The sequence below is a fragment of the Mya arenaria genome, chromosome 3 (genome assembly GCF_026914265.1).
Source record: "Mya arenaria isolate MELC-2E11 chromosome 3, ASM2691426v1".
In the NCBI taxonomy this organism is placed as follows: Eukaryota; Metazoa; Mollusca; class Bivalvia; order Myida; family Myidae; genus Mya; species Mya arenaria.
This window is the reverse complement of record NC_069124.1, coordinates 27,486,364-27,499,574: the sequence shown is the minus strand read 5'-3', so window position 1 is coordinate 27,499,574 and position 13,211 is coordinate 27,486,364. Positions and strand designations below refer to the sequence as shown.

General features: G+C 32.5%; 1 protein-coding gene across 1 annotated transcript in view; it reads right to left on the bottom strand.

Annotated features, from left to right (window-relative positions):
* The window catches only part of LOC128227231 (uncharacterized), a 45,619-nt gene extending 36,301 nt beyond the window's left edge, over positions 1 to 9,318 (bottom strand). The window contains exons 1-2 of the mRNA XM_052937539.1: positions 9,178 to 9,318; positions 6,166 to 6,278 (exon numbers count right to left, since the gene is read on the bottom strand). The gene's annotated coding sequence lies outside the window, so the exon portion shown is untranslated. The remainder of the gene's footprint in view (positions 1 to 6,165; positions 6,279 to 9,177) is intronic.
* Positions 9,319 to 13,211: the final 3,893 nt, after the last annotated feature.

Below are 13,211 nucleotides of genomic sequence, written 5' to 3'. Positions count from 1 at the left end.
AGTAATTCAGTTCCGTGCATAAACAGTAATACACAATATATGAGCTTCATTTAGCCCGGTTGATTACTTATCCTCGAACTAGTTTGAAGTTTACGATACACATTTTACAACTCGAATCTTGTATCATCTACTTTACATCAAAGAATGGTATACGTCAAGTACATAAATCATTTGTCGAATAAAGGCTCAATATGTCATTGAAAACATGCCTGTTATAAATTATCTATGTTGCTGGCAAGGTTCAATCTTAACGTAATACTTAAAATATATATTCCAAATCGGCTGATATTCATATCAAACACTTTAACAATGAGTTATAACGTTATCTGCTCTCAAATGCAGTACACACTGTGCGGAAAAGACTGTCAACATCTAGAAGTGCATAACTAGAGTGATTTAAACGTTCTACAATACTTATTTGAAGTTGAAAACAAACACATGTCATTTTGTGCACTGTCACGAAGATGATCAAGATGTTTCAAATAATCATTTAGTTCAAATTGTTTTGTGTTAAGTGTTTCATTGTATTATTACGTTTGAGAGGCTGAACAGAATAGGTAGCATGGACTTTGCAAATAAGTGATTCGTAAAAAATGTGTCTGTTTTGCCAAACGGAGCTAAACATTGTCTAATGTAGTCTATAATGTAATATTCAGCAGCATTAGTTTTAAACTCGCGGCCCCACCGGAAACAACTTAGTCAATGGCGCCGTATTTTCAGTGTCGCACTCTTATAAACCGATTGTTGGTTAGTGTCTATGGTATGGGGGCTAATAAATGAATTGATATTATAGGTTCATGACATTTTTCTTAAAATATGATTCCTATTTAGAAATGCATAGTTTATGTGTTGTTCCTTTTTTGTTTAAAGTACCTTAAGGGATAGAATGCAAAAGTTTAAACAACTTGTTTCTGATTGTCTGGTTTTCATTTATGCCCAAATTATGGAAATCGGGAACCAGCAATTCATTTTTAGAACATGACATCGGATATTACTAAAGCTCCACTACGCAACCGTTGTCAATTAATGATATATTCATTGTTAATATATTAATATGAAATCCGTAACATAAACATACATTTTATTGCATTGCCTAACCAGGCGCTGCTGTAACCTGTTGCCTAACCAGGCTGTTGCCTGTGTTTTAGATTTGACGAGTCATCGCACAGAACGGGCTTATATCGATAATGATGTATGTAACTTTTGATCAGCTGACAAAAGAGGTTGTTCAGACAATCTGATGATGACTAACGACACACTATTATTATAATGGACTTATGTAGTGATAATATTAGTTTACAAATATTTATCTCAAATATGCTGATAATAATACACATATTAATAAATCTTATTAAATGGGTTTATTGCATATTATGTGTGCATATTATGTGTAAATACCAATGCACAACAATGTTGACGTTCCCAGATTAACTAGATACAAAGTGACTTACCATAAGCATGATACTTTCTGACTAAGGTTATTTAAAGGCATTCTGATATTTTTGTGATACGGGTAATATATACGGGTTATATATATTAAGTTTAATGATTCATTTGTTTTAAAAAAGCGTGCTGATCGCTCAAAATGAAACATATCAAATATAATGTTGACGCCATTATAACTGCCTTTCCTTTTTTTAAAGAACATATCCATGTAAAAGGAATGTTCTGACCAACATTTAAAACGCGAGGATATAAGGGGTCATACTGAAACAAATCAATCATAATGTTGACGCCAATATAACTGCCTGAACTTTTTTTTTAAAGATATGAAAAGGATGAATATTTTGAAATACATTTTAATGTAAAAGGAATGTTCCCAAGAAAATTAAAAACGCGCAGAAATTCAAGTGATTATATTTCATAAATGGTAGGAGCCGGTCTATTTCTGTTATTTTCTAAATAAAAACGTATATCATTTATACAAATATCTGGTTCGGGTAACCCGACACTATTGACGAAAGAGTCGACCGAACCGTAGCGAACGAGTCATTCTTAATCATTAAAAATTCACTTCATGTCATCTAACTGACTTAGAATACAACCCCATTGGTTGATACATTGTCAATGCAAAATCTGACGCAGGGAGTGTGTATCTGATGATTGGCAGTAGGCAGACCTTTAAACATGCGCGGAAGTTGAAAATCTTAATGATTAAGTCTACTACTTAATGATTGCCAATCTGCAATCTCATTTGCTGAAAATTTAGGTTGTATTTTAACATCCATTAACTCTTATTTTGTATACAAACAATTATGTAAACTACCCTTTAGTTGAGCCTGTAATTGTTTATGTATTCCGGTTTACCAGATTTAAATCAATAACAGCTGACTGCTGATTTACCGAAGGAAGTGTATTGGTGAATTTTAATCATAAGGCCTTCTCATTGGATAATAAAATATGTTCACCACTAATTTTATTTAGGATATTTTTTTGGAGTTCATGTTACGAAAATTTATATCATAAAAATAACGAGCCATCTAATGATAAAGAATGCAGCACTAAACCAAAACAGGTGTAGCATAATACTATTTTTGCTGTAGACATTTGTTTAAAGACTTTTTATTTAAATTGTATAGTGAAATTTGAGAGTGGAAGAGAATCAGATATTCGTACATACAACTTGTGAAATGGTTATGCTTACTGTAATAGGTATCTAGTAAAGGAAATGGAAAGGAAAATTGGCAACAGAAAGTTATTTACCGACTTTGCTTACTCTCACAATCTATTTTTAACTTTAAGGATAGTTAAGTAAGGTATCAATATGAAATGAATACAACTGGGGTTAAACTTTTTCAATTACAGTTAACAATCGAACAAAAACATATCTCGGACCGTTATGAGAACATCAGGTGAGTAAATAGGCTCCGTCTTGTATCTCTTAACATCTGGGTTACACACGCATATATATATATATATATACATACGTTACGCTACTAGGTTACGCTCTAAATGAACCCTATCAATTAAATGGAGGGTTTTTGTTCATACACATGAAGCGTTGTCATGGTATGATCTTGAACCACACAGGTTTAAGCCAAAGGTCATCAGATTGTCTTTGTTTTTTCAAAAGTCACAACTCGATACTTATTTAAGTGAGAGTAATTGGCCCTGCTAAAAATGCGCGTCTTGTCACTATTAATATGTTAACCATGTTTGGTGTGAATACACTGCACTTAAATTATATATGCATTGAGTTAAGGACAACACTTATACGATTATTAGACGCGGCCTCCTGGATGTAGGGATACATGTTTGCAATTGTCAATGGGGAAGTGTATACGGATAAATTTTAGTTATGAAAAAAAGAAGATTTGTTAATGATATCAACTCTTATTCAACTTTTCTTAAAATTTGTCGTCAATAACCGTTTTGTTGCGTGTAAAACTTCCAAAACGTCATACACGGCGGGTAATCATTGGAGCCATAACATTTTGTTATGTGTTGAAAATGCTCCAACGCGTCTTCCGTTATAGTGCCAATGAGTGGACTATGGATGTAAACAGTGAGTATGGTTTCTTATTTTTCATTTTAAGAGGTTTATACGAGTATATTTAAAAAAAATGTAGAATGTAGTTCCAAATAGGAATGGCCATGAGTTGTTCTAAATGTAACAGTTTTGAATAAAATACGGTCCTGTTGAATGTTAGTTGTTATAGCGATAATAGCATTCGTGTAACCATCCTGTGGGTTAAACATTTTTTGAGTTGTTTAATAGAAATCACTTCTCTAAACGTTCTTGTTTAAGAAAGTTACGTGATATGCAAATTTGGTTTTGACTTTTTCCTTGCTAAATCTAGAATATATTTTCAGTTGTGTTTTATGTTTTTTATTGTTACAAATGCTTTTTTTTAAATCATACTGTGGGGTTGAAAATGCCAAAAAACGTTTCGAGAAGTAATTTGAATATACATACATGTACATAAGTTTACATTACTGAAACATACTGGGCCATTTAAGGGCATTGACACGTTTAACATGAACTTATTAATACTGTTTTGTTTCGCACCAGATGTAACAAAATATACCTTTTTGTTAGAAGGCAAGACAAAAGGGTCACTCTGGATGATCTTAATTTGTAAAGAATACATGTGTTCATGCATTTTTGCTGTAAAATGTCTGAAGAAAACTCTGTTTGTTTATACCTGAATTAAGAGAGGCTGTGTAAAATTTTAATGACTTGAACATAAGTTCATTTTAATTTTAAAACTGTTAACATGATGTTCGTCTAACTCATTAACCATTTCAAATAATAAAAGATAATTTATAACTCTATATACCGATTCTCGACAAAATTTCTTTCGTGATTTGTCAATAATCATAGAAAATAACATTGGATTCATTCTGGATTTCTAAAAACAACGTTTCTATCTTGAACATGATTTTTGCGAACGTGCTTTTGTATCAAAGCTCTTCAAAAATGCAGCTTTGTATCCATTAATTTTGTTTTAATTCTTGAGATGATCAGGTTTATTATGCAATGATGAAACCAGTCATTCAAACCTTCTTATTATGTCAATACTAACCTCTATGCTAACCACTGTACTATACTATATAAACACTATCACGTTCTTGACCGTTATGCACCATCAATTGTAACCACGCCCCCCCCCCCCCAGGTCCGGGGAATAGCCGGGACTTTGACTTTCGGTCCAGCAAACCCCGGGTAAAATCCCCGCCCTGCGGGGACGAACTGATGGTTTAACCCCGGCCAAATGCCCCCGCACCCCAGAGACTCTATTTAAGGCCCAATCTCCGCTAATTTTAGCGCTATGACAAAACCACCGCGGTCACCCGGCCCTGCGGGGCACCTGGAAAGTAAAAACACGGCCCGTTTCCACGGCTATCCCCGGTATACCCCCGGACCTGGGGGCCGTGGTTACAATTGACTGCTGCATTACTGCCGCTTATGGTTATACTGTGATAGCTATGACGGACGAATGTCTTAACCTCGACATCCTTTATTCATATTATTCACAACGCTTAACGTACGCCATATTTATGTTTATAGATAGTCAAATAAACTTGTCTTCTATGTACTTCTACTGGCCCCAATTTCTCGAAACTTCTTAAGCTTAACAGGCTTAAGTCGCTTATTTCAATTAGCCAGAATACATACTTCAAATGGATTTTGATAAATGGAAAATGGTTTATTTTATCAGACTATTCCAATATAATTTCCAAAAATTCTTGAAGAAGTAAATATAACACATTTTATAGCACGTCAAAAATAGTGAGATTAACTTAATCCTGTTATAAAAGACTTAAGAAGTTTCGAGAAATTGGGGCCAGGTTAACAACTAGTAAAACCATCTCTGAATGCGGAAACACGTGTTTTTATAACAAAACTAAAATATAACCACGAATATACCATTTTCATAATTGGTTTATATAAGTAACCAAGCTATATTACAAAACAATAATTTACATTATAATATATGTTACCAAAAAAGATTAAAAATCAATACATTACCAACAGAAATGATAATTATGCAATATGCTTGCACACGATGTACAAAGCACATGCGTCTAATGATATTTGATAAAGAAATTGCCTTCTTAAATATTCCGAAATGTCACGCCATGGAGAAAACTCAAATTCTGACTTCTTAAAGATTTATACGACATTTGTATGTCATTATAAATCATTATATTTTTTTCTGTTTATCTTGAGCAAATAAAGTTAAAGACATAAATAGTTATTGATAAACAATGTTTAATATGTATGTATGTGAATTAATTTAACAAAGTAACCTAGTACAAAATTTCTGCTCAGTTGCTTTATTTCAAAATATAAAGTGGCCATCTTTTTCAAAAGATGTTCCTTTGCAAATTTTAGTTTGTCTTTCTGTAAACGATTTAATAAGAAGTCATATTCCCTTTTCAAACTAAAAGCTTACAGCTGCATGGTGAGTGCTATAATCGAATGCAAATAAAACATGTTCAAACCGGCAAAAATGTAATTAAATTGTATGTTGAGTGCATCCATATTTAAATAGTTGAACCAGTTGCAACATGCTTTGCTTGCCAGATTATAACTAGGTCCTGGAACAAATTATCTTTCGGTTACTCAGCAGTATCTAATTGATCATAACGTCTGCACATCTATATTTTTATTTAATCGAACTGAAGCAAAACATGATAATGAAAAGAAAAACTAATTACCTACTACCGAACAATTGGTGAAGAGGTTCAGAATCAACAAAACCAAAATACTGTTGAATTCTTGGTCCATTTTATTTTCGGTTAAAACATCGTTTTTGAAGAGAGGCAGGTGTCTGAAATAGAAATTATACAATACTTTTACATAATCTGGTATACTCCTATGTCTTAGCAATATGCAGTCATCGTTTATTATTCAGCACAGTTAATATACTTGTATGAAAAGGATTTAAACATTTAAAATTAAACAAAAATATCTTAAAATCAAAGCAATATTTTAATAAAATACCTCTTATCTAATTGTGGTCCCAAAATATAAAATACAACTACTTTTAGCGTAGACAGAAATTGCATAGTTAATTCTATCTATACTAATGTTTTGTTTTCAAGATTGTTAAAATATTGTTGAAGGATAAACAACTGAACGTATAAATATAGTTCAGAATACGATGAAATACGTACTTATCATAAAGAGGTCATGCTCTTTTGAATAACCTCAAGAAACCTGTTAGTAGATGTTTATGTGCACAGATAAACATAGTAGAACTCAGTTTCCAGTATCTCTGCATGTGACCAATTCGTGTAACAGCTCATTTCAATAAAATGGGTTTCATGTTATAACATTTTTAATGTGCCGAGTATGGGGCTTGAATCACTTGATCACAGGATAATGAGCTAGAGGTAGAGGCAGTTCTTACTGTGTTATCTTGTCGATATGTTAATTTTATTTAAAACAACAATTGTTAAACTAGATTTAAAAAAACACAATTAACTTAGATATTTACGATTTCCAAAACGACTGAGATTGAAATTACGAAACTATGTTTTTTTCTCAGCCATCTTCGTTTAAAACATGTTTTAAATATAACAAAAAGGAGTATACGCGATGGGAAAGCATAACGTATCACAAAAATACAAAATCAAATTCCAAGTCCAAATTTTCAATTACTGGCTAAAATCGAGGCGATCTAGTATTTCCAAATGTTGTTTGATACCACTGCATATAATGCATTTAGTTTCCCATTTTAAAATAGAATCGGCCATTAGGTATGGAGCTAAACATTCCAAAATGTGTTTTCAATTTATTGCTTTTTCCGACAGTTTTCGTTTAACTTAAGCATTGAGTATGTTATGATATGTACAGTAAAAGAAGTTCACTACATTGCATGTTATAAGGTATAACAGTCTTTGCTTTTGGCTGCCTTTAAGGATTATTTAACAGGCATATTAAAAATTCCCATTTTGATTAAACATAATTTATTCAATATGAATACACTTTTAACTGCAATTTAAATTTTGAACGTAATCAAAATCAATTTATGGATAAATTGACGTGAATGAAATGAAGTGATGAATTCACGAAACTAAATCGTGGCGAAGCGTTCATTCTATGTCTAGCTCCTGTCCGACTTAAAAGATGATTGCACTGTAAGTACTGTTAAATGTTAAATATGTTCTGAATATAATGTGGTGAATGAATTGAACGATATTAAACAAAGACATAATAAGGCTGCTTAGATAGTTCAGTATCGCAAATCAAAATCAAGTATCGTTAGATCTACTTTTTGACATGCCATGATAAAGGAATAAATGCGCCGGGTTTACAGAATGGCACATATTGTGTAATGTTGATTAAAATAGTGCAAATTAAAATACAAGTTTATTTAAAAATGCTCGTAAGATTGCAACGTGAATGTGAATTTGAAAGCAAGCCGAACAATCTTGATTAGGTAATTATAGATAATTTGGCAGAAAATTAAATATGTGTTCACTAAAATCAGTGATTGTTGCTAGTTATTTTTATTAAAAAATCACCGTTTTACATAACCTTTTATTATGTGTAATGACAGGCACCTATCGGTTTCAGTTTTAGGCCAGTGAAGAACAAATCTAAATTGCCTGTAAACAGAACTTTAAACAAGTAAATTCAGACTTGTCACGCCTACAGCCTTTCAACGCTTTCAGTGTTTGTATACGTTGGCGCCTAGGAGGGCTCCGACCAAGTTTGATATTGTCCAAAATGTAGCTTATACTAAGGGAACAGTTCATAAGTTGCAGAATGATGCTTTTTCACGTTGCACGATAAAATGTGAAGTGCAGTGTGTATTAAAAATGTATGCTTTAATTGACAATGAAGTCATAAATTCTAACGGCCCTGAATACTGTGTTTTTAATTATTGAGTTTAAATATAGACTTGTTTCCGAATAGATGAACACTTTATAGTACTCTAACAATTTTCTAAATGTTTCTCAATCTTTTAAGTAGTAATTTCACTTGGCGAGCAGCGACAAATGGAGTTTGAAAAAACAACAACATTAAGCTTAATTGCTTGTTTTGCAAATGTCATTCAAGATAATTAATTCTAGATAAGTCCCTCATAAAGTACGGTCTTTTGTAGTATCGTTTAATTGACTACTCGTAACAGTCAAGTGTTTACAAAAACAAATACAATTGTTACAATATTATCAACTATTATAATGTCTTTCGAACATATGTTTACTTAACATGTGATCATTGAAGTGAAAATCAACTTTCTTTAGTGATCTACATGCATGTTTTTTCTTTACTTTTATCGCGCCGACTTGATGCTGTACATCAATTGTTTTCTTGTATTTGAGTTAGATGAAAAGTAAACACGGTAGAGGAACGAATCGAGGTGGGGATAATGCGTATAGACTTGTCGTAGAATCAGTGTACATGTCATGTCAGTGAAAGAATCAGTGGTAGGATTTAGGATAACTAGCAATCATCAGTCACTTAAACTCTAAAATATCTATGTTGTATTGACTAATGAAGGAAAAATGTTAATGTTCTCAATGCAAACATTACAAATTCATATGCATTGCGTTTATACATAGATGTGAAAGTACCTGATATCCAACAGCATATGAAACGAGATGTAAATTGTTATTTAGAAGCAGAAGCAGATTCCAAGGCCTGTGATATTCCAGTCTAACATGTGTGGTTATATTTATGAGAAGTTCGTAAATGAATAAATCATAATGTTCACTTACTATTTCGAAGGAGGCCTGTTTCTGTGTTTTCGCTTTGAATTTATATTTCATGTAGTTTTCTTTTCGTATCTGATCAATTTAAGATAACAAATTAATGATAATGTAGTTCAGCAAACTAAAAAAGCTAAGTGTTTACATCCGTTTACTCTGCTATCACATTTGAATTTGATCAGTTTAAATATTCAGCTAAAATCCCTTTAGGAATAATCCGCTCGGTAGCACATATCGTAAATCAATGTTGAAGAAGACCGAAAAAAACACAAGAAGGACGGCACCTGTTAAACATTTTTAAAAAACTAGCTGAAAGGGCTTGTTACCAAGTGATAAACAAACAAGAAAAATTTCACTGAAGCCCAAGCCATATATATTAAATGATAAAAGGTTATGTGCTTGACGAGAAAGGTATCTATATATTGTACAGAGACATTTGCTGATTGCACTTTGTTCGTGACGATTGCACGATGTTTGAGAGGTTTTTTTCGTCTGTACATTAGCTCCAATATCGAAGCGGTTACAAGTAGGCGGATCTAAACCGTGCAATTTCTATCATTCGGATAAATTACAGCATTATTAACTTGAACACTTGCTAGTTATTGAATGTTGTCTTTGAATAAACTCGAACACAACCCTCGTGATTGCAACCAATTAACTCGTGCTCAGCGGTTTTGTATACTTAAAATAACACAAGTAGAGGGTTAAAACTGAGGATGTACTTATCCATACTTCTCTGCTACTGATCGGCCTCATAACATTATCTTAAATTTTGTATTATTCACAAGTTTGTCCGAGGCGAAGCCGAGGATAAATATTGGCGTTCGTCCTAGCGAAACGGTTACTTGCGTCTGTAAGAGGATACTTTTGAAGAAAAAACGAATAAATGTATCTGACTTATACGACGATAAGTGTATTGCATTTGTTACTGAGCAAATAAATGTAGTAATAAATAAATAATTACTGAGATAATAAAAGATAAATAGAAATATCTTGTTTCCGAAAGAAAAAAAAACATCAGATTGCTATCATGGCGTTTCTAAATACAATGTGTCGGCTTGAAGACACTTTTTCAATAGCTCTGCTGGAGGTAAAGTCGTTTATACACAGTGTCTTAATCCGTTAGTATGCACTGGATGAAATCGGAAACCTGTTTACTATTATTTTTGATAGAAATCTACGCAACCACCTGTTCACAGAGAGAAAAACCCGTCCGTCGATATCTAATGTCAAAGAGAAATGTCCCGGAAAATTCACACAATATTAACCGATTAACTGATGATGTTTACCTTGAAAACGAGAAAATCAGTGATTAATAAATTAATTAAACAAACTTTAAAACTAAGACAAAAGTTTTTAGGCAATGATTATCCGCACGTGTTATGCTAACACGTACGACCGTTCAAATGTTCATGCAGTAAATGTCGGCGTAATAATTAAGTCATTTATTCAAACCCTGTTTATTTTAAAGGTGCGTTTGTGATTTAACTGTAAGCTATTCCATGTTTACGATTTACCATCAATGAAACACATCGAAGACATCAGAAAAATAAATATGCCTACCCTTATATCAAGTTTTTTCTTTGTCAAACAATTTGTTTACACGGCTGTCTTGAGATTAAATTGGATTTATTTTACAACGATTGTGACAAAAGTTATATTCTGCTATGTCACTCTAGTTTGCACGATATTGCGCGTGATTTAGATCTTGTGTAGTGGGGTTGGAGGGGTCGAAAAACCTGATGAAATATTATTTGTTCGGCTTGGCTACCACGCAAAAAACGTTTTGAATGTTATCTAATAATATGTAGCAAAAGCTTCATCACTGTAATTTGAACGTTAACGGGACTTTAATACAGGCCAAAAACAGTCATAACCACCATCAATTCGGTGTCAGCTTCTTACACTATCTAACATATGTGTTTTCTATGGTAGTTTTATCAGGATAAAGAAGGCCAGTGAGCTGTCATACGTGTCGCCAGCTGTAATTCCTGTTACAGTAGAACTTGCCTATAACTTGCCTTTTACCATGTAGAAGTTGACATCGTTTAAAAATGAAAGTAAAAATATTCGATGCAGTGGGAACAGTATTAATCTGTTTTATATTGTATTAGTATCATGGACGTTTTGTTTCTGATGCAATGCAAAGTAGCTAGCTGAATATAAACGTACCTTTAAATATTCTACATCTCCTTTCAGCTCGAAATGACGACACTTTGACCCTATTTGTTCGTGAAGTGTACTTTGATACAGCAGAAACATTCTACATTTATACAAAAACGAGCTATTTTTATTTTGGCCTGATGAAAAAAGAATCCACCTAACACCATATGTTACGTCGAATACATCGTAATTGATAAATACACAACATGCCATTGGCGAGATTTGTATTACTTCAAACCGAGCACGGATGTTTCTGAACGTTTACAAACACTTCGGCTGAAATGCATGACAAACACTTTAACAAAAAGCTATATCGTCTTATGCCCTCAATACGGGACATTCAGCGTATATATCATTTTGCAGATGAGAATGTAAACATCTACAAGTGTCTTTCTAGAGTGATTTGGACCCTCTGTAATATATTTTTGAAATTGGAAAGTAAAGTCGATTTGTGCATTGATAAGAATAGGTTGAAAATAGCTAATATAATGCATTTGTTTCAAATTGACTTGTGCTTTAAGTATTTTCAATATTACATAATGTTGCAGTGAGTGTATTGATTAGATCTGCATTAACTAACTGTCTCTGCTTCGACTCACGGAAACACTCTTTGTTTCATGTAGTCCATGTTTCTTCGACCCCCCTTCACAATGCAGAAGAACACTCACAACAAATTCGTGGCTTCAGTTAATCACGACAGTCAACTTTCTTTATATAACAATAGAACTTATGTAAGCATGTGGTGAAAAACATTCAATCACGACAAGTTGAACAAATATACTACCAGGCATTTGCACACAAGTTGTTGTTTGTGTTGCCGATATTCGTAGTTCTTACATGGAACATTGATATGCATAAAAATACCAATAATATGAAAAGCACACTGATAAAAAAGCTATTAAAATGTTCATGTAGATCACACAAATTATTTAATTTATTAACATAACGATACGTATCCAGTAGTTTTAAAGCCAGCTTCTGATAAAGCCAAATAATTTGTTTAAAATAAACATGTCCCTATATTATATATGCTATAAAGGTGCAATATTTTGGACTGATATAATAAATACAGAAAAACACTGTATCAAAATCTGTAATGCAAAAAGTTACAATATATTGTAACTACTTTAAATGCAAATCAGTTATGGTCAGTTATGGTTATATAAAATACTCTAGAGATTTTTTATATTTTGCTATTGTTTGCGTACTTGATTACAGGTTACTTTATCATTGTCAAACGGTTTTTGTTTTATGTATTTATATATTAAATGCGCATAGTAAAAAGTTGAATGGCTATTATGACACAAATTACACAAGATCGTAAGTATTGTTTACAGGGTATATTTTTCAGCCCGTATCGATACTTATTATATTTCGCGGTACGACCGTTCAACGTTCGCACGTGAATTCATTTTTAATTTTTAAAATCAAAATGACTATTAGTGATGTCATATAATCATAATAACGTCTTATCTGTTAAACATAATATTCAAAATATTTAAAAGCGGATAAACAACGCCATCAAAGTTTAGGACAGTATGACAGTGATCGATAACCAAGCTGTTTAATAGGATGGCATTTTTTATTCAACATTGACATTGAAAAATTATACAAACATAGTGGCAACATTGATAGATCATTCCCTTATCTTTATTAAACTATGCATAAGTTCCACATCGAAAATACGAGGTGAATAATTATGTTAAAATATACAGCTTTTTTGCTAAGTACGAGTTTATTTGAAATCATTTTTATAGTGCAAGACTAATATGGTTAATGTAAGGTAACATAAATAGACAAATAATCGGTAATAGAAGTACCTGTCGAATGTTTCTGCTGACATTAATAGTTGTCCAGGAAGCAAATTAAATTATAGAAAA